This window comes from Amblyomma americanum, chromosome 1 (genome assembly GCF_052857255.1).
Source record: "Amblyomma americanum isolate KBUSLIRL-KWMA chromosome 1, ASM5285725v1, whole genome shotgun sequence".
In the NCBI taxonomy this organism is placed as follows: Eukaryota; Metazoa; Arthropoda; class Arachnida; order Ixodida; family Ixodidae; genus Amblyomma; species Amblyomma americanum.
Window position 1 is genome coordinate 297,863,205 of NC_135497.1, and position 21,896 is coordinate 297,885,100.

Below are 21,896 nucleotides of genomic sequence, written 5' to 3' on the forward strand. Positions count from 1 at the left end.
GTCATATGTGAAAGGCGATCTCGGCTCAAAGAGGCGACCGTCGAATGTCCGACTGAACGTCCACCTCCCGCTTATTCTGCGAGGCTGCAAATGTTCAGCAGCGCATGGTAACGCGAAGCCGAAGAGCTGCGGAGCAGCTTTTATAGAACCGATGGCGTGTGCTAGCGCAAATAGCTGATACGGATCAAGCGAGTCACACGGTATACATGCGTTGGCCAAAAAAACACTGAGGTTCTCCTTGTGTTTCGCTTCTAGCTGTTCTTAAACGATATCCGCGACCTGCTTCTTATGTTTCCAAGTCAAAAAATAACAATTGAAATGATTGAGTTTCCAGCTGGTTCCAAATGAAAATGTGTTCCAAATGACTAGTCAAAATGGACTCCCAATTAGAACTGGTGAGCCCAGTTGGTCTCAGCAATCGCATCTAATTGTTCGGTTCAAATCCGCCCAATGTATCCATGTGGAAATTTGCATATCCGACAAAAAAGGCATAACTAATATGGTTCTTATAATAAGAGCTATCAGCAGCTTAACCTACGAAATTGTATTCATTGTCTGCACTCTCACTGCGCACAAACTGAAATGAAAAAACCGTGCTTAATAGGCAAGTGCCACTGCCCAAGCATGTGAGTCCCTTCAATACCGATCTTACCTTACCATATTACCTTCAGTACCGTCTTACCTTCAATACCGATCCCAATGCATTGTAATAACTGGACACTCTTCTGCCATCAAACCTGTTAAACTATGTGTTCCGCAAGGGAGCATTCTAGGTCCTTTTATATTTGTTTTATATATAAACGACATAGTTAGCATTGACCCCAGTGCCAAGTACATAATTTACGCTGATGACCCAAGCTTATTCTTTCCAGACAGTTCTGGTCCGGATTTGTCTTCTCATACTAGTCGAACACTTAACCTGATTAGCACCTGGGCAGCAAGAAATGAATTAAAAGTTAAATATTGCAAAAACAAAGTTTATCTTTCATCCAAGAAATAAAATTTATTTATTACCGGCAAATATCATTGACTGCATAGAATGTAGAGGTTGTTCAGGGTTTCAAGTCGCTTGTTGTTATTTTTGTAGTGATAGCTACACTGCGCCAGCCACTTCGCGAGGTCAGCGTGGCTGCGCGCTGAGCTGTGGCATCACCACTCCGCCAGCTGTGCGCATGCGCGGAGTGACTTCATAGCCTGCAGCTGGTATGCGCGCCTCGCCACTGCGCCGACGACAGACCAGACGCCGCCCACCTCGTCAGTTGTGCGCATGCGCGGAGTGACGTCAGGGTAAACAGCTGGTGTGCGCGCCGCGCGCCTACATTATGCTAGCTTTTCGAGCCTTCATCGTGGCGGCGCCTAGGCCACCGTGGCAGTAAAGTCCCTCAATAATATAAAAGTAAGGAAAGGCTTTGATACCGTCAGTGCTGGGGTCACTTGCAGCACTTGACCTTGCTCCGCCCCTCCGCCGCCATGAAAGTTCCCGCACGCACGGGCAGAGAGCTCGAGTACAGTAGCTGAGGTCTGCAGCGGCATCGCCTGTTCTGCCAGCGGCCCGCAATCTTCTCTCTTCAACGAATTCGATAGAGTACACGCACATTGCTGTGCTAATTAGGCTCTGGAAAAGGCCATAATGTCTTGCGGCAAGAAATTATTTTGCATCCCGCGCGGGAAGCAAAACATTGCTGGAAGAAAAGTGTGGCTACACAGAATCGGCCGGAAAGACATTGAACCTTCGGCAACTGCCCGACTATGCGAGGTAAGCAATATTCGCTACACAGAGGTTCGAGAGAAAAGTTGCACGTGCGCGTGCCGAGCTGCGACAGTATTTCGCGCGCGCACGCGTTGAGGACCAAAGTCCGCCGTGAATATCACTGAATTCTAACGTAGCTCACGCAGTCTTATATAGCGTGCAAGTAAGGCGTTACGGGAGCGCGAAAAAGTCGCTAACAAATATGCGAATTGAGTTTCTTGAGATAATACAAATAAATTTTAGCATTCATTTCTACTTTTGGCGTTTTTTGACAGCTGTGTTTCCATGCGCATTGTTAAACAAGCGCGTTAAAAAGTTTAAGAAAAATCGACGCTCAATTGCTATGAGCAATCCAATGCGAATAAAATGCGCTAGCATTCTGAAGGGCCAGGTTTTAATTTTGCCTCGCACGAGATTGTGACGGAGTGCTCTCGTCTGTGGACTGATTCGATCGCGCGTTAAAGTTGAGGAAGGCGACGATATTTCGAGCACAGCCCGAGAGGCTGGCAGTTTAGCACATGTGTGCTGTGAATGTATGTGAAATACAGATCTGGCCAAAATCCGAGTGGGATACTACTGCTAGCAAACTCATAAGTGGTTTTCACTTCTGCTACAGGACCACTTGACGGAAGATCAGTTCGAGCCGATTATTTTAAGGAATACCGGCCAACAAAAAGCTAAAGCAATTTGCGACGCCAAGCATCTTTTTGCACTGACCAGCTGCCAAGCCGCAAAAGCCACCCCCCCCCCCTGAAGAATAAGAGTGGATAGTGCTGGTATGTATTACCTGGTGTTCATTGGGTCAAATTTTTGAAGAGAACTTATAGCCTTCAAGCCATACACGCTATACAAACTACTCTTCAGTTCTATACTTCAGTTGTAATGTTTCATGGTTTTCCCGTATCCTGCGCAGACACCCCTATAGTCGAGCCAAACATACAGGTGGACATCAGATCTCAACCTGTGGACACTGAAATTGGTAAGCTTTCTTACCTGTACTCTCACAATTTTTCCTGTCAGCATTTTTGTCTTCACGCTCTTCTTGTGTTCACATGCAGATGAAACATGTGTACAGACAGCACAGAGATAGGCAAATTATATATTCTGTACTTATTAATTTTTTTCTCGTCCAGTGTATGCTGCAAACTCTCTCATGTTTCATGTACCTGTATCCACGGGCCATCCAAGAACAGAGGCTGCAGTTGTGGGTCAAAGCATTTGACATCCTGTATGTATTTTCTCTACATGAAATACTAATGCACCTCTACAGAGCGGGTTATCATATTGCCGTGTTCTCCTCGCAGGTACTTCTGACGTGCAATCAGCCACAGAGATGGGTGTCGGTTTCCCACAAGTAAGTATGAAAACTGATGAGTTAAATATTCTTCTTCCATTTTTGCAGTGTTCCGTCATCCACTGTTTTTTGCATACTGAAGTATGCAAGGTGACACAAGCTTTTTTTTTTGCTCTCCCAAATTATTATTCTGCAGTCAAAACATTTCCTTTCTGATGTAATCATCAATACATTTTAACAACCCTGATTGTCAGACATTATTGCAAAGTGAGGGCAAATAAACTATGTGAAGAGCACAGTCCGAAAATAACATCCACGGATTCTGCAACTTGTCCAGTACGCTTCTATATGCATTCTCTTTTCTTTCATATAAGTTCACTCACTGTCAGCAACATATTATTCCGAACGCTGTATACAGCTGCTCTGCATCAACTTTTGGTTCGCTCTTACAGCCCAACTGATACAAGAAGCCCTGCAAAAGAGAATAGCGAAGCTTGTAGCTGAGCTCCAGGCGACACGACGAAGGCTTTGTCTTACTCAAAAGCAGCGGTTGCAGGCACTAAAAGAAAATAAGCACCTCGTTGCCGGCCTGACTAATTTCTTGAATGAGGACTAGGTTAAATGTCTAAAAATGGCAGCAATGAAGGGAACACGATGGACCAAAAAGACCATTATAAAGGCACTGAAAGTGAGACTTTCCAGTGGAGCACGTGGCTATGAACCGGTCAGGGAGCTTGGCCAACCTCTGCCAACAGAACGCACTCTAAATCGTCACCTGGAAGGGTACAAGTTTGTACCAGGTTTGCTGCAGGAGATCATGAAGTCACTTGCACTTAAGGTAAGGTAAATAGGCACATGCTCATGACCACTCACCTATGTCACTATTAGAGTAACTGTTCACACTCACTTATCCTTTCCTTATCACAGGTCAACCTTATGTCATCTGAAGAGTGGCATGCCACTTTAATGCTGGATGAAATGCAGCTTACACTAGGCTTGTTGTACAGCCCATCTTTAGGAAGAGCGCTTGGAGCCCCCACTGTCCCGTTTGCAGATGGAACACTGCCACTTGAATTCCTTGCCACTCATGGGCTGGTGTTTATGATCGGGGGCATCACAACCCACTGAAAGCAAACAGTTCCTTACCAGTTTACTGGGAATTCATTCCATGCCAAAACAGTAAACGACATAATAATTCACATCATAAAAGCATGTGAGGCAATTTCTCTAAAAGTAGATGTCATAGTCACAGACATGAGAGGAGGAAACCAAGCCATTTCGAAATTATTCGGTATAGTCGTAGGCAAACACAGCAAGCCTAAAACCTCGTGTCCCCACCCATGTGATGCATCTGGGCCGCTTTTCTTCATGGCTGGCATTCCTCATCTCCTTAAGAACCTGAGGAGCCACTTAACAAAAGGCCAGAAGATATGTCTGCCTGAAGAATCAGTGAGAAAAAAACAATTTGCCAGGAAACGTAGTGTCAATCGAGCCTATCCAGACATTGATCAAAACTGACACCAATGTAGAGCTAAAGCTAGCGCCTCACCTTAAGGCTTCTTCAGTAGATCTAAACCATTATGACAAAATAAAGGTAGGGCCAGCTTTTAGCCTCATGAACAGTGACACCGCTGCTGCGTTAGGCTTGTTTGTAGAGAAAGGATCAGTGGATAAGTCAGCCTTAACAACTGCATGGTTTATTGAGATGGTGCTTCGATCGTTCCACCTGATGACTTCAAGAATAAAACTGGCACTGAGCCATTTTGATGATATTGAATATGGAAAGGCTCTTCAGTTTTTCAAGGAAACAATTGAACTTTTCGATTAAACTTCTATTAGTGATGATGAAAGTAAAATTGTTTGGAAGCCAGTGCAGACTGGTGTCATCCTAGCAACATCATCCATGTTACATCTGCAGGCCCTGTTTCTTGAGAAGTACTTAAAGTTCCTGTTTCTAAGCAGGTTGAGTCAAGATGCCCTTGAGAATCTTTTCTGGACACTTCGGTGCAAAAACTCTGTGCCCCATGTTTTTGAATTCAAGTGTACACTTCGAGCTGCTACAGTGTCTCCGTTTCAGCGGCCAAGTAAGGATGGCAGCTATGCTGAAGAGGACTGCTTTTTGTTAACTGGCATTGAGGAGGGCAAACCAGACGAAAACAAGATATATGTTGTCTGTCCATCTGACCTGTTGACGTTGAAAATTTGGAACATGAATCTCTCGAGTACCTTGCAGGGTATGTTGTCACGCAAATCCAAAAAGTAAACAGTTGCCAAGCCTGTCTTGAAGCAATAAGCAGCTCAGCCGAGGGAACAAGCTAACCATGCTGAAGTGCTACAACAAAGAGAAGCCGGCACTAACAGTCCCTTCATCAGCTGTTTTGCAGTTGATAGTGACTGCTGAAAGTTATGTATGCTTGAATGAGGATGGATTAATAACAAATAGGGTGTCTACATCTAAGCTCCAAAGTAGCATTCAAAGTGCTCTGCACTTAAGCAGTTGTTTCCCTTCATGCTACAGCTTATCGATGCACTGCTTGCAACATTTTTGAAAACCAGAATGTCAATCCTTGTAAAAAAAAAGAAGCCTTACCCTCCTCGAAAAAATTCAAAGCTCCTAGAAATGTGGCAGCAGAAGCATTGGAATGCACGTTGCAGCCAGTAGCATTAGGGAGTGCACTGCGATTCCTCACTGCTAATTTTCATGTGAAAGCACTACTCGTGTTATCTCTGTCATGTAGTCACTTGCAACACCTTCGACTATGTCCTTTAAGGGGACAAAAAGGAGGAAGTTGAAGAAAGGAAGGATGTGCATCTCTGTCATGGTGTTATGAACCCTTTAGGAGGTGACTATGTGAATTGCACTGTATATTCATTTGAAAAATAAATAAAAAGGAAGTTTAGAAAAGGAAAGGCGTGCTCTATTATGCCCTACTATGTGCTCTGCCCTATGTAAAACTTCTACCATTTTTAGTGACTTACTCATGATAAGTCTAATGTGTCAGAAATATGGCCTTTCCCTTACTACTATAAGACTTTGACAACTTGAACTGTTTGCTTTACAAGAACTTGCTTATTTCAGCAGAACAGTTTATTGTATGCAGAATTTTCTGTCCACTTAGCAGGATCGCCAATTGTGACAAAATATTTCAATGAATAACAGCATTGAAATCGTGGCTGCCAAGTTACTAATCATAAAAAGAAAACTGTAAAACCACCAGTCACTTGCACGCACGGGCGCGCGCGCACGCACGCACGCACGCACGCACACACACACACACACACACACACACACACACACACACACACACACACACACACACACACACACACACACACACACACACACACACACACACGAGCAAACAAACAAAAAGGTCACGCTGACAAAGTTTCACTCAGTTGCTGAGCCACGCGATTAGATCGCGTTAGCAGCAAGAATACTCTATGGCACGCTCCATACGGCCGATGTAGAATGTCGCAATAGTTGCACAGTTGAACACAGCGGCTGAAACACAGTCTAGTGGTTGGGTAACAACCGCAATACGCCACACAGTGAACGGCAAGAAGCACTGTTGACACTCATTTGCACACACACGCACTAGTGACGTTTACTTTCCGCGAGGATCAGCGAAGTTATGTAGCAGGTTTTCCAGTGCAGGAGACTGTCAGCCTTTTTTTACGTAAACTTTTCATTCATAGTAACCGCATTGTCTATCCAGGACACGTATACGCAAAAAAGAGCCACAGAGCAACGAAACCAAACGCACCCAAATGCCACGACGGATAGCGTGAAACACACACAAAAAAAAGACTCGTCTCGAATCGTCTTCGGTTGCGACTGTGTTGCCCACCATCAGAGGCTTCGACTCTTGTCTAAAATGCTACGAACTCAATATTCTTCGCTTTTTTATAATTCTTTGAAGCTAATTTTAGTCTTAAAAGTGTAACTTATTTCGAAAAGCGCAAACAAACAAGACCGAAACATCCGGAATGAGCGCTATGGAGCACTCATCCTCTCTTCTGTTTTTATTTTAGCACGCGCTTGAAATTCAAGAAAAGTCCTGTTCTTTCTACCTCGGTCTCTTTTTTCTTTCCTCTTTTCAAAAGACTAAGGTACCGGAACGTTTTCTTCCCTTCCCTCGCATGTGAAGATAGGTTCCCCGCTTATGAATACCGCGGGCCATGGTTTAGCGTGGGCGGCGTCTGCTACACAGGACCTTTCTAGGTGGCGCGCGCGGCAGTTGTCTCTACCTTTAGTATTATTATAGTGTCTAGAAATATACTGGCTAATGTGGCAAGCGCGGGCTAGGCGAAGGTCCCGATGTCGATGGTTTCCGGCGGCCTCCGCTTGGTGCGCTGTTGTGCGGGTGGGTGCATCTGCGTTGAATTCGCGCCGTGATACGCGCGCTCGGAGGAGAGCGAAGCAAACTTTTTTTTTGTATTTAGAGCGCTCTTTTAAAAAAATATTTCGTACTATAAGAACTACGCGAGCTCGTTCACAGTGCGCACATTTTGCAGTACCAAATATAGATCAATTTGTTGACGTATTCTAGCAGTTTGCTTTCGCCCGCAAAAAACACGATGATAACCATGCAACCGTTTTTTTTTATTTACTAAGCTCTCGAGAGCGAAATTATTTCAGAAAGTCTTAAGCCCCTTACCGCATAGCCTTCATTTGACCATACTGAAGTGAAAATAAAGAATGACAATAAGGTTAAACAATAAACTGCACACTAGCTGAAGGAACGTGCGATATGTTCATTGCACTGGAAATTAAAACTTTGAAATCGAGAACATTACTGCAGTGAAATTTAAAGCGCCACCCTCGATTAATTTAAAATACACGCTGATATTTGGAAATCACTTTAAAGGGCTGATTGGTTGAAGGCGAATAATGAACTTAATATAAACTTCCCCAATCAGAGCATTTAAGAAATGCACAAAACTTGCATTGGTATAAAAAAAAACTGCTGTAGTGACATACGTTAAGGTAATAATATTTCCGTTAAAATGCTTGGAACAGCTGTGCTTCACAATGCAGAACATTGAAAACAAGCATTTTCTTATTTCTTTCTCATGAAGACTCTGACCCAGAATATTTCGGCCACGATTTATAATAACTCTACCGATCTCAACAGCTTCCTTATAATTCAACTAGCCCACTTACAAGATAGCGAGATGTTGAGAACGGAAGCTCGATGCCGCACGTAAAGACTGACATGCCCAAAGCATGCCAGCAATTTAACCTGTTTCTCACTTCCATCCAGAATAAACAAGCTTCTGAAAAGTTGTATTTTATACCACTGTTTAAGTACTCCGTCGGATCGAGTCGAGCCACTGGTAATTACGTGCATGAGATGTACGGATATCTGAAAACATAAAAATGTCGAAATTATTCCGGAGTCCTCCACTACGGCACTTATTCTTCCTTTCTTTCACTCCCTCCTTTATCCCTTCCCCTACGGCGCGGTTCAGGTGTCCAAAGATATATGAGACAGATACTGCGCCATTTCCTTTTCCCAAAAACCAATTATTATTATTATTATGAAAACAAAAGTCTGGTCGCCTCCATTTACTGCACACATGAAACGTAAAGTACGTAATTTATTCACACAAGAGTGTACAGTATTATATAACAAATCAAGGGCTACATAAACACGACAAAGTAGAATTATTCATACTTCATGCACGCTACTGGCAGTGGCGCAACTAAAGGAGTTTTTGTCGCTGCCTTTGACCTTCTCTTTCCTTTTTCAGGTCCTTAACAAAATATCTGAACACTAACAAGGCAAAACATGACCACTTCGGACACATTTTCCTTCTCATGGCTAGAGCAGCCAAGCTGCGACAGTGAGAATGAACGTAAGCACTTGGCGAAATCTAGCAAACTCTCTTCATACAGAATATTTCTGCTGAAGAAGGCGGTGAATTCGCCCTCGATTAGCTTGAGTGCAGTGGAAAGGGCGGAACTAGGGTAAACAAGCCCACCGTTGTCAAAATAAGCCGTGAAGTGAGAACTCTCATCCATGTTTGCGTCATTTGGTGTCACACAAAGGCAAGATGCACACTGCGGGCATGCGTTTTTTTCCGATTGTCTTCCTCGCCACATATCCAGCAGCATAGTAGATCAAGGCAGCGTTACTTTTCCTTTCTACGTACCCGGCATGGTCATTTCTGAACAGAACACTATCAATTGCCTGCTCGACTTCATCAACGTTTCCATAGTCAAATAAATCATCAATAATGTTCAAAAGTGGCGCTGCCTTGGTGCTAGACTGTGATACAGGTGCTTCACTCAAGCGTGCTTTGATAACATATGGTGAGCAGTTCGTACCTCTCAGTGGTTTTTCCAGGTTATAAAACGGCATTAAGTTAACAGTCACCAGAAACTTTGACACGGTAGGGTGGTCGTTACAACCGGATGACTGTCTTTTAATGCCGAAAACGTTTTACAGTTTGTCCTGACTCAAACGCGATGTGAAGAAGTGGTTCTATCCTACAGTGGAGCTAAGGTAAGATAGCAAGTATAATGTACTTCTTATCGTAACCCTTAGTCCACAAGCCGTGTTTTCAGTAAGAAATCCGCCCCCAGCTGGTTCTGCATGCCGCTGCCATGCGTCTAGGTAATGTAAAAAATTTTCTAGGAATTTTTCATCTGCAGTATCGCTTGACTATCACACACCGCTCCTGTAGCAATGTCTGTATGCTCGGAATCGGAAGGCTTCTGGAGTTCCTGCGATGCGCCTCCACGAGAGACGCAATGAGAGCCAATTAACCCACGTATCATCGCCGTCGACTGCAGAACACAACTCGGGATCCACCAGCTCGACATTTCGCTTCCGTTGTTTAGGTGCCGGTCCTTGGTCGCAAATGTTTCGCACCTTCCTTTTCACCGTCCTTTTAGGCACAAGATGAGCTGGGTAATTTTCAAATACTGTAGGGACAGCATCGGGCTTCAGGCGTGGCTTATCTCGGGCGGTTTCGTTCATGACGCTGTTCACCGTAATCTTAAAAGATCTTTCGATACATTCGTTCTGAAAATGTTTTTCGCACACGACAGCCTTCGGTGTCAGCCTTTTGTCTGCCCTCTTGATCTTATTTTCCCATTCAGCAAGCCGTGCTGGGTCCGCCGGTGCAGTGAACAGACACCTTTTCTTCGTTAGACCGATAACCGCTTCGACAGAACGGAACAAAACACGTCCTCTCTTTGCATTACCTCTTAGCCTTTAACATCTCAGGACGATTTTGCTCACGTTTAGCGTCTTCCAGCTTCACAATCTAAGAAATGATGCCTGTCAAACATTGATTTCACACGCCCTAAGCAATCGCGCGAGGCTGCGGAATCGGCGCGACAGCCGACAACAGGCGCACCCACTCGACCAGCAGCGCCCCTTGCGGCCTCTCCGCGCAGTCATCGCGGCGGGGCCTCGCCCTCCCGTTAGAAACGCGCGCGCTGCGCACACTAGCCAGTATATTTCTAGGCACTATAGTATTATAGAGGGCCCTTACGTGGCAGCTGCCGATGGCGCGGCGCGCCGGCGAAACCGAGTGGGGGAAGAGTGGAGAGGGTGGGAGAGAGTGTATCCACGTCCAGAGGCGAAGATAAACAACGAACGGCCAGCGAAACGCAGCGGCGAAAGACTTACTTTCTAATTCGACTGAGCGAGTTCTACTCCGCCAGCTGTGGCTATCGCGTCACTGCAGGTTTAACCAGAACAGAACCACTGCCATTTTTTTTCTGAAAAGTTGTCCTGGAATACTCACATAAATGACCTTATCACAAGACTTTCGAGCCCCGCCGCGGTGGCTCAGTGGTTAGGGCGCTGGACTACTGATCCGGAGTTCCCGGGTTCGAACCCGACCGCGGCAGCTGCGGCTTCATGGAGGAAAAACGCTAAGGTGCCCGTGTGCTGTGCGATGTCAGTGCACGTTAAAGATCCCCAGGTGGTCGAAATTATTCCGAAGCCGTCCACTACGGCACCTCTCTCTTCCTTTCTTCTTTCACTCCCTCCTTTGCCCTTCCCTTACGGCGCGGTTCAGGTGTCCAACGATATATGAGACAGATACTGCGCCATTTCCTTTCCCCCAAAACCAATTAAAAAAAAACTTTCGAAAACTATTGGTCTCATGCGCCGACATTATTTCACAGTTCAAAATATTTATTTTTATTTATTTATTTACTTATTGGATGGGCCATACATGGCACACCCCATGGGGCAGGACAAAAAGAGGTAATTAGTCTCCTGACGAGGCCCTGGCCCCACTGGGCGCAACAGCAGCGGTTACAAAATACATGTAGACAGTACAAATACAACTGGACATAACAATCATCACCGTAGAAAAATGCGCATGAAGCATGTGTCAAATTAGAAAAAAAGAAACATGTTATTGTTGACACTTTGTACGCAAATATAGAAATCAGAACACAATAACTTTGCAATTATAAATCATTAATCGTACGTGTTTGGCCTACTATTTGAAGTGAACAGAAGTTGTATTCTGCGTTTGAAAGTTCTCGGACATCTACATGCTTTTGCGATCTCTAGAATGTCTGGATAAATATTACATAATTTCATGATTTGATGATCAATTGTCTGTTTAGCATAATTTGTCCTTGGTTTTTCTGTGACAATGAATGTCCTACGCAAATTGTGACCAGTATCTCTATTTAGATAGTGACTAACAAATCGGCTGTAATTGCTTGATACTTCAGAAAATATGTACGCAGATAATTTTTGTATGTATATTTCGTGAAAAGGTCGGATATTTTGTGTTCTCATTACGGTTACAGGGTGTACATTTTCATTATATAGTGTTCTAATTGCCCTTCGCTGCAGTGCAGATAGTCTATCATTATCAGTCTTAATTCCGGTTTCCCATATTAAGGCACAGTAATTAAAGTGTGAGTATACAAGCGAAAAATACAGCTGCTTTTTGAGCCTGGAACTGGGAAAACTGTTTATTCTCATCGGAACTCAACTACAGCGCACTTCTTTGGGGAACCACTACGAAAGACAATATTCATGAGCGTCATTTGCTACAAAAATCTTGCCATCCCCATAATTTGCAAAGCATCCTATTTAAGTCGCACGCAGGAGATGCACAAGCAGCTAAATATTGTCAGCGTAGAATCTATGTATGATTATAGACTTTCGACGCAAAACAGAGTAGAAAGAACCAAAGGAATGACACCTTGAAATTACTCGAAAATCTAGTAGAACACACGCCTATGTGCCCAATGCCCAACCCACATGAATGGAAATTCAGCAAATGCCGTACAGGATATGAAAGACAAATTTTCAAGTTTAGACTGCCAACATTGCTAAATGATTTCGAGGGGGGGACAGCAATATAGATTGTGAGTATATTTCATTGAAGAGTCTGCGGAATAAATATGTATAGGACTGAAATGTCACCATGTTTTAAATTTTGAAACTCTTTGCGCATTTACCTTTTTGCGGTGCTCATTATTGGTGATGTTTCTGCATAATGTTTGATGTGTGGGTAAACATGTATACGCTTCACGATGGTAACTAAAATTTAAGTGCAGTGCGCTTTATTTTCATGTATGCTCATAATTTGACTTGTGTGTGCTCTCCTATCACATTTTTATTGTTTATTTTTAACCACTGCAGCATGGAGCTGCACACTGCTTGCCATGTATTGGTGTACGGGCCTTAGTCAAGCCCGTGCCCCAAGCATTCCTGAGATGTTGAAAAAACATTGTATTATATTGTATTGCATTGTATTGTATTGTAAAATGGGGTATATAAGTTAAAGCAGAAGTATTCTTTGGATGCACATGCTGAGCTTGTGCTATTTTAGTGTTTAAATAAGTGCATCTTGTCTCTGATGCACGGCATGTGCATCAGAGACAAGATGCACTTATTGCCGCGATCATCCCTTTAAAGTTAGGCGTTTCACGTGCAGAGCATTTAACTATGCTCATTCATTCTTACCGCGCACAATAATCTGACTGGAACACTCTGCCTTCACATATCGCAACCACCACTGATCCTGATAAATATTTTAATCTTATATCTTCAATAACTACTGCTTAACTCTTCGCATACATTGTTATTTTTTTCATGGCTTCCTTTACAGGGTATGTTATTGCAGGGTATGTTATTAAATTATTCATTGCATTAGTGTTCTGTTTGTATAATTTTAATACTGCAGTAATCTTCGTTCTTTGCCGCGATGCCATTCTTTTGATTCTTTTCTTTACTTATGTCATGCGAAGTGTTATCTTTGCTTTCGTTGTTTTATATTTGTGGTTTTGTTTTATTCTGTTCATTTGCCTGTGCCCCCCCCCCCTTATGTAATACCCTCTAGAAAGCCTTTAGGGGTATTCTGTATAAATAAATAAATGTCTGTTGATCATCACTTCCATGAAAGGATGCAATTTCATTTTTAATTCCCTGACAAAGGTTTTGATTCGCACCAGCCAGAGTGTCTGACAACACTCCTCACAAATCAGTTTTCTTTTTCCACATTAATAACATGTCAGCTAAGTTCTGGAAATATTTGTCATATTATGTAATTTACGCAATTTATTTTCAGGTACATTTTGTGAGAGCCGCCGCGGTGGTTCAGTGAATATGGCGCTCGGCTCATGACCCGAAATATGTGAGTTCAATCCAGGCCGCGGCGGTCCAATTTCGATGGAGGCGAAATTCTAGAGGCCCATGTACTGCCCGGTGTCAGTGTATGTTAAAGAGCCCCAGGTGGTCCAAAATTTCCGGAGCCCTTCACTACGGAGTCCCTCATAGCCTTAGTCGCTTTGGGACGTTAAACCCCAATCAGACCAAACTAAAACACATTTTGTAAATATTTGGCGGATGCTATAACTGCCGATACAGTCTAATGAGTCCAATTGGTCGGGTGATTATATAAGAGAGCTGAAACTATTTCGAATGTTACATATGTTCCAGTAAAAACTACCAATGATTTTTTTGCTTGGTTGACAATACATTTCCTAAATAAAATTAGAAATAATGACTACAACCTTAACTGTGCTCAACTTCAGGTGTTGATTACTACCCCCTCCAGCTCGTGCCATAGAACGAGACATGTGACCGCTGGAGCAAAAGGATGGCTTGAACATGTTGGCAGTTGTGCGCTTCTCTAGTGCTCTAGTACTCTAATGAATGCATGTTCCACCACACTCATTTGAGCGCTTTCAATCAGTGCCATTATATTAGCCATGTTTCTGCTAAACTTCATTTACAGTCGAATTCAGCATGCGCAGAGAAGACCGCTGTGGTACCACCAATTAATAGGTCACTCACGCGGTCTGCAGTCGAATTACAACCCGGAATGCCGCCAGAGATATAAGCGCACGCCCCTCCCAACAAGAAGAACCGTTTCAAGAAGGCGATTTTCTTATACGCATCGAAATCAAGCGCCTGTGCCAGGCGTGCCCATAAAAGCGCCAGCGAAACGGGCGACAGAAAAAGTAGGGGACATTTAAGCTCCACCTGAAAGTTGTGACGCGATAGCGTTATTAGGTAATGACCATGCGAAACTGGTTATTCTCTTTTATACATTCTGTTCGCTGGGCAGCCGCCGCGGTGGCTGAGCGGTTATGGCGCTCGACTGCTGGCCCGAAAGACGCGGGTTGAATCCTTGCCGCGGCGGTCGAATTTCGATGGAGGCGAAATTATAGAGGCCCGTGTTCTGTGCGATGCCAGTGCACTTTAAAGAACCCAAGGCGGTCGAACCTTCCGTAGCCCTTCACTACGGCGTCCCTCATAGCCTGGGTCGCTTTGGGACGTTAAACCCTCATAAACGAAACCAAATCAAGTTCTCTGGGAGTCCTCATACCACTCCTGGCCAGAAGTGGGCAAGTGCCCTCATTTTTACTCTTCCTCCCTTACCTCACTTTTGAATTCACGGCTCTTCCTCACCCTCACCCTCATTTTTAAAAGTTATCCGGCCCACCCTCGCCCTCACCCTCACACCATCGGTGCTCCTTGACCCTCACCCTCACTGACAGTCATTTTAAAATTCTAGTTATATTTTCTAGTCCGCAGCTTCTGGCGATATTCCTGAGTAATAAAAATACAAGCCACACCCTCAAGGCTCTCATGGACAAGAGGCTAGATGTTTATACTATTATGTATGTGCGGGTATGTGTGCGTGAGCTGTTTGAGCTAAAATGTGAGACAAAACCGAGACAGTTACGAGTTGGGCCCTAAAATATCATTCTGCCTTTACTTCTGTCACGCACTGCAAGCATACATGTGCCTTGCACCTTGAAAATTTCATTATTATCTATATTTTTTGCTTATACTCCAATCCCCACTGGGGATTTTAGCAGGGTGGGATACCGAGAAGTAAACACAACGTAATAAAACAGGCAATGAACACAAGAACCAAGTAGAATAACGTAGCTTGAAAATTTCGGAAAATAACCACACACATATTTTTAAACAATACTGGAATGAAGTGTCGACATATATGATTTTGAAACGTGGTGATTGGTTAGGACATTCCGTTCAATTTAAGTTCGTGGAAAGAAAGAATACCGAAAACAGTTATTACGCGTGGTAAATGGCGTTACTGTGCGTCTATGCCTAGTGGCGTAACAGATGAAAAAGAAATTATTCTCGTGATAGCTATTTTATAGTGACCATTAATAAATTCAAAGATGAATTTTAGTCGTGACACACGCTTTCTTTGCGTTAATGGGGGCAAGACCGCTTTAGTTCAGAGTCCTGTCACTGACGTACGTCGAAATCTATTATAGTCAAGCCAGCTGCTTTTAATTGCACCATTTCTATCTTATTAGTGTAAGTTTTAGTGAAAGTGTCCCAACTAACGCATGCACAGCCTAGTATCGGCAGAATTACGTTTTTTGTATGCGAGCAGTCGGGCAGAAGGAGTAGAAGTCTCAAAGCTCTCCTCAGAAAGAACAGCTTGCGATTAACATTGGTCATTGTGTAGTAAATGTGCTTAGTCCTGGTGAAGTTATGAGTAATCAAGAGTCCGAGAAACTTATATTGTATCTCGAGAAAAGCCCACCGTGACGGGATTTGAAGGCGCAGGCTCTTTCGTCAAGTCATGCAACCCTAGCAAGGCGAACACCATGCCGGGGCAAAGCTTTTACCCATTTTGAGAAAACCGGTGGGTAACTGGCCGGCAGCGGCAATCAAACCCGCCACCTCCGAAGCCGAAGCGGGAGCTTTCCTCGACAAAAGCTTGAGAAAAGTTTTGATACGATGAATATTTAGGTTTCTTATTCAAAGCGTCGTCTGCAGTATACTGAGCAATACAGCGTTATTGTCCGATATTTCATCTACTATCTGGCTATTTGTTTTGGCAGTAATTGATCCGCTAACAAGAAAAGGGTCGAGCATTGGTTCAGAATTGCCATTAAATATGGTATTTTCTTCAACAATTTGCAATAAAACGAAGGTAAAAGCAATGTCCAGCATAGCTTCACCTCTGGGTCATGCATTTTAACTGAAAAATTTGAGCAATCTACTCCAGGAAAATTAAAATATCCTGACAGTATAATACGATTATCGGGTTTCATTCAGCCACACGCTTCTATTTTAATGCTACCTTGCCGAATTTTATCAAATCAGATCCTGAAAAATTCTGGAGGTCTGTTAGTGAACGTAAGAATCCTATTGATCAAATTTCACATCACGGCACCTTAATAACAGACCCTGAAGCTATTGCATCTCATTTCAATTGCCACTTCAGCAAGGTCTTTTCCATCTCTAGCCCACTTGTAAACACTCCTTGTGATAGTCACGACACAATTTTTTTTCATATGAGGGCATTGTTAACATGATCATAAGGTTGAGAGTTAAATCGGCGCAAGTTCCGGATGGTATTCCAAATGCATTTCTCCGGCGCTACGCAGAGCAACTAGCAAGGTATATTGTATTATTCTTACAACTTTCAATTAGATCTTCCTCTCTTCCTGCTGACTGGAGACTAGCGCGTGTAGTGCCTGTGTTTAAAAAAAGGCAACCCACGCTCAGTATCTGATTACCGTCCTGTTTCCTCGGTATCATATGCTTGTAAAATGCTTGAACAAATAGTGAGCACTCACATAACCGACTTTTTAAATCAGCACAATATTCTATCCCCATTCCAGCATGGCTTCACAAAGGGGTTATCAACCACTACCCAATTACCAACAGCTGTTCATTTTTTCGCTTCTGTCCTGCATAGAGGTGGGCAAATAGCCTTAGATCGCATCCCACATGACAAGCTTATTTTCAAATTAAAGACAGTCGAACTTGCAAGTTTTCTCATTGCCTGGATTTCCGCATACTTAAAAGATCGTTCTCATTACGTACGTTTTAATTACGTACGTTTAACTCTAACTTTCTTCCAATCACTTCCGGAGTTCCACAGGGTAGCGTTCTCGGGCTGCTCCTTTTCCTGATATTTTGCAACGACAGTTAAAGTAATCCATGATCTCGTTAAATTCGTCTCTTCGCCGACGACTGCGCTATATTTAATGAAATTATGGTACCTGAAAACCAGCACGCACTTAATGATGAACTATTTAACATACTAGAGTGGTGCTAGGAGTGGGGCACGCAGCTCACAAAAATCTGTCTTCGCATAACGAGACAATACCCACTTCAGTACTTTTACTCTGTCCAGGACCGCCGCTTAAATGAAGTTCAGAATATAACTATCTCGGCGCTACATTAAATAATCGACTCAGCTGGAACACACATATTCATAACATTTCCTCTTCAGCCTTTCGCAAACTGTGCTTACTCAGGCACAAGCTTAGGGATGCTCCCGCTCATGTGAAAGTTCTTGCTTACACAACGCTTATAAGGCCTAAGCTGGAATATGCTTGCATTGTGTGGGACCCCCTGACGATGTGCAATATAAATTCTCTTGAAAAAATTCAGAGACGGGCAGTACGCTTTATCTATTCGAAATACGGTCGCACCGACTCGGCATCTGAACTCATGGCAGCCAGAGGTGGGACCTCAACCTCAAAATGACCTCAACCGCACGTCGTGAGGTGAGGTTTAGATGAGGTCGGCGATAGCTCGAAATTTTGTGAGTGAGGTCAGCAAATCAGACCTCAACCGCAAGCGTGACGTGAGTTTGAGGTTGAGTGAGGTCGTCATTCGGTGAGGTCGAAATTTTGAGGTCGACTTTTTGCAGTTGCCACGTCTTACTCCGACGAGTGCCGCTTCCGAAGCTAAGCTGCAAGGCACCGCCGCAATATTCATGCAGTGATGACGCTTAGTGTTCGGTTTCCCCTGTTTGAGCCGAATGCCACAGTTCCCTCTCAGCTTCCGATGCTGCTCCGTAATGTCCGTTCAGTCCGAGCCTACAGGAAGACGCACCCCTCTGGTCTTCCCGGAAGGAGTGTTACTGTCACAGCACGCCACTCTCCCTCCCCCTTGCCCCGCTGGCGTAGCACCCGTAGCTGCCTGCCGGTTGGCTCAAGCTCCCGGGAGCGCTCAAAGCACGTATCTCACGTTGACCCGCGGTAGCTTGGTTTAATGCCGCAAACAAATAAGTTCAGTCCAACAAGCACGCAATAAATTCGTCGCAGCGCGGATGGCCTCAAGCAAGACTGCTTTGTGTTCATGCTCGTTGCCGGCATTGACATCATGGCTCTTGCCTTGCAGTCGAATAAAGAGGTCCTGGTGTACATTACAAGCTGACTTAACAGCAACTGGAGTTGTCGGCACAGGCGAGAGAATGTGATTCAGGTGGTTCCTAACAATGACACCTGCTGATTTGATTTAAAAAGCACGAAGCAAGAAAAACCTTTAACACTGTCGAAGCTTTTTATCGGTGACTTCCCCTTTCGAATCTTGCACTAATTATGTATATTCCCGTTCCATAATGCAGGCAGATACAAATATAATTTCGCTTTTTTATCCTCCCGAATAACCTTTCTTTGGTCTCCTGTTCCTTGTTCCTTCTCGGAAATTCGCTTATTATGCCGAAACACCACAACACGAGGCGAACACGCCAGCATAGCGGTGTTTTAGCGGCGAAAAAATGCAAAACTAAAATGAACGTATGATGATGTGGTAGCTGATTCCTCTTCCCTTTTTTTAATGAATATGTGTGAATGGAACTGACTGCATGCTCGCGCTGTGCGGCTGAGTCGCTGTTTCAAACCTTCTAATATGATGTTTAGTAGGGCGCACTGTTGTTCGCTTCTGTTTCTAGTGTGCTATTTTTGTTTGTATGTTTCTAATCATTCTCTTTTTTTTCTTTTCTCGTATGGGATCAGTTAGGTTGGCGGCCTGCCTTGCAGACGACCAGGCATTACACGTTATCTTTCCTTTAACTATTTTGCAGAGACCCATCGTTCATCTTAAACGACTTCGCTGAATCCTCGCGCGGTGCTCGTGGGTAAAAAAACGTCGAGGATGCTGGCGTACCATTGATTAGTGCAGTCTTGAAGGAAAACAAGTAATTGCATTACAGCAGCTTGTCTCAGACTGGTTTACGAAATGGTACCCAGAATTCTGTTGAGGCGTATGAGTACTTACGCGGGTTTTTTTCCCCGAGGTAGGGAGAGGAACGGTGGGTGGGTTGGGAGGGGGGGGGGGGGGGCTCGGAAAAAAAATTTGCTGCGAAGAAATTTCAGCGGAGAGCTGTGGTGATCCTATTTGGGAGAGCAGTTCACGCTGCCCATTCTTGGCCAGTTATTTTGACCCGTGTGATTTTAATATTTGGCACAGTGTTCGAAGATGTAATCTAGCCCTTTCTTTCAAAACGCCGCGGGTTCACCCAGTCATCGGAGATTTCCCAGGATTTCAAAACCATTACCATCGCCACCTGGAGGGAAGTGGCGAAAATGGGGGAGGGTCTTGACCTCCCAGGAACATCATCATCCTTAATTATTAGCTGCAGGTATTCCAATTATCCCGCACAATAATTGTCTTCGGTTGCTGGGTAATGTACAATATTTAATCAATATTCTGGCAACTTTTAATTTAATAGCGGTATATCAGACTTCCACGGGTTCATAAGGATACACTGTTAGCATCATCATTATCGACATCATCGAGAGTCGAAGGCATGTGTCGTTGCATGATATTTGCAGTATGATATATACATGAGAACTAGCGCGTTTACCTGCTGGACAATCCGAATGTTCTTAATGTCGGTCGCGTTGTGGGCACTCTTTGTAATGCGTCATGCGCGCATGTGTAGTAATGTGGGATCCATATGGATCTTGAAATGGGGTGGATAGGAGTGGATGGGGGCCTGGTATGACGGGAAATTACATCGTTGTCACGTGAGTAGGTGTGATGTCATATTACAGCGCCGTCACGTGACTAGATTTGATGGCACATTACATCGCCGTCACGTGACCTGGTATGACGTAACACTCGTATGATGTGATCACTAATAATACCAAATAGTCTTACCGTTACCCAATCATATTAATTAGCATTGATTAATTATGTGACGTCATCATCTTCGTCGCGTGACTCGTCGGCTCGTGACGTCGCATGGCGCCGTTTCTTGCGGATACTTTTTTGCGGATATGACCTGGAAAGTGAGCCAACTATGCTTTCGCATTAATAAAAGAAGCCGCTCGCTTCTACACAGATATAAATACAACGTGCCTCTGTTGGTGTACTACAGTCGTCGCAGCTTGTTAATTGTTTTCGAATGCAACATACAAAGGACTGAAAAGAGCATTCTCGATCGCTATGCCGGATAGAGCTAGATAATCGAAATATACTGATATGCGTCTGCATAACCGTCGCATTGGAAAACACATCGACGAGTATCGTGAATACCTCCCCCTCCTCACAATTTCTGGTAGATGGTGTAGATCGAAGGGCTGTGTTTGTCAATTGCAGGTACGTGCGTGATTGAGCAAGGGGCTTCCAATACGAACAAGTATACACGAACCTGGTTGCCAAATATTGGCACAAAAAATACTCACCGACGTACCGGTGGTGACCGTGGAAACCTGGTGGCCTGCAGGTTATATACTCCTTAATGGCGCGTTCACACTTGGACATTCGGCGGCGAGAGGAAGCGGAATCCGCGGCCGCCGAAATGCTGCCTCGTTCACACTTCCCGGCCGCCGTATCGCCGCTCATCGTCTGTGTGTCGTCTGCTCACGGCGTACACAGATGTGGCAAGAGGTTAATCGATGCTGTCTACATACCAAAACCTTATGCACGCTTGCGTACGCTAAATGCAGCTATTTTGTCGGACGTTACGACATTTCTAACATTCTCACTTTTTAAACACCCAGTGGCGCCATCTGGTGGTTAGGACAGGAACCATTGTTGTCAACAACTCGATGCCCCTCTTAAGCCTAAAATGGGAAGAATCGTCACCCGAAATAAAAATTAAAGCAAATTTACCGCTCAAACGTTTTGTTATGGGCGAGATAAGACAAAGCGAAAGACCGCTGGCTCTTTTATGGCCTGTGAACGTGCAGAAAAATGCAGTAACTGTGACGATTCCAGTCCGAAGCGAGGCGTCCTGAATCGAAGGGCGCCGCCATGTTTGTCGCCGCGGGTACTCGTCTTCCTATTGGCTGATGAGATTCGGCGGATTTTTTTCCGGCGGCAGAATTCGGTCCAGGACCGTTCGGCCTTTCCGCTGGGTATTTCGGCGGAATCTCTGCCGCGGAAGCGGATTCCGCTCGCTCTCGCCGCCGAATGTCCAAGTGTGAACGCGCCATAAGGGTTCATCCCAGATTATAAGCTTCTCCTACTGCGTGCATATCGATAGTGTATGTAGACAGCTTATTAAATACCATCATAATTTTGGCTTTCCTGTCTCACAGGATTTTCAGAATTGTTTTAACTGAAAAACTTAATCGTTTTTGTTTTGTTTTTCGTTAGTTTTATGAGGTCGAGCAGC

The 21,896-nt window shown here is 44.2% G+C and overlaps 1 protein-coding gene, 1 non-coding gene and 1 pseudogene across 5 annotated transcripts in view; all 3 read left to right on the forward strand.

The window, feature by feature from the left end:
* LOC144115266 (uncharacterized) overlaps positions 1-21,896 on the forward strand; it is a 339,847-nt gene that overhangs the window by 127,924 nt on the left and 190,027 nt on the right. The gene's annotated exons all lie outside the window — the stretch shown is intronic.
* On the forward strand, positions 1,750-4,584 carry LOC144116445 (uncharacterized; annotated as a pseudogene).
* TRNAS-ACU (transfer RNA serine (anticodon ACU)) lies at positions 10,842-10,913 on the forward strand. The gene has a single exon. It is a non-coding gene; the product is annotated as a tRNA-Ser (tRNA).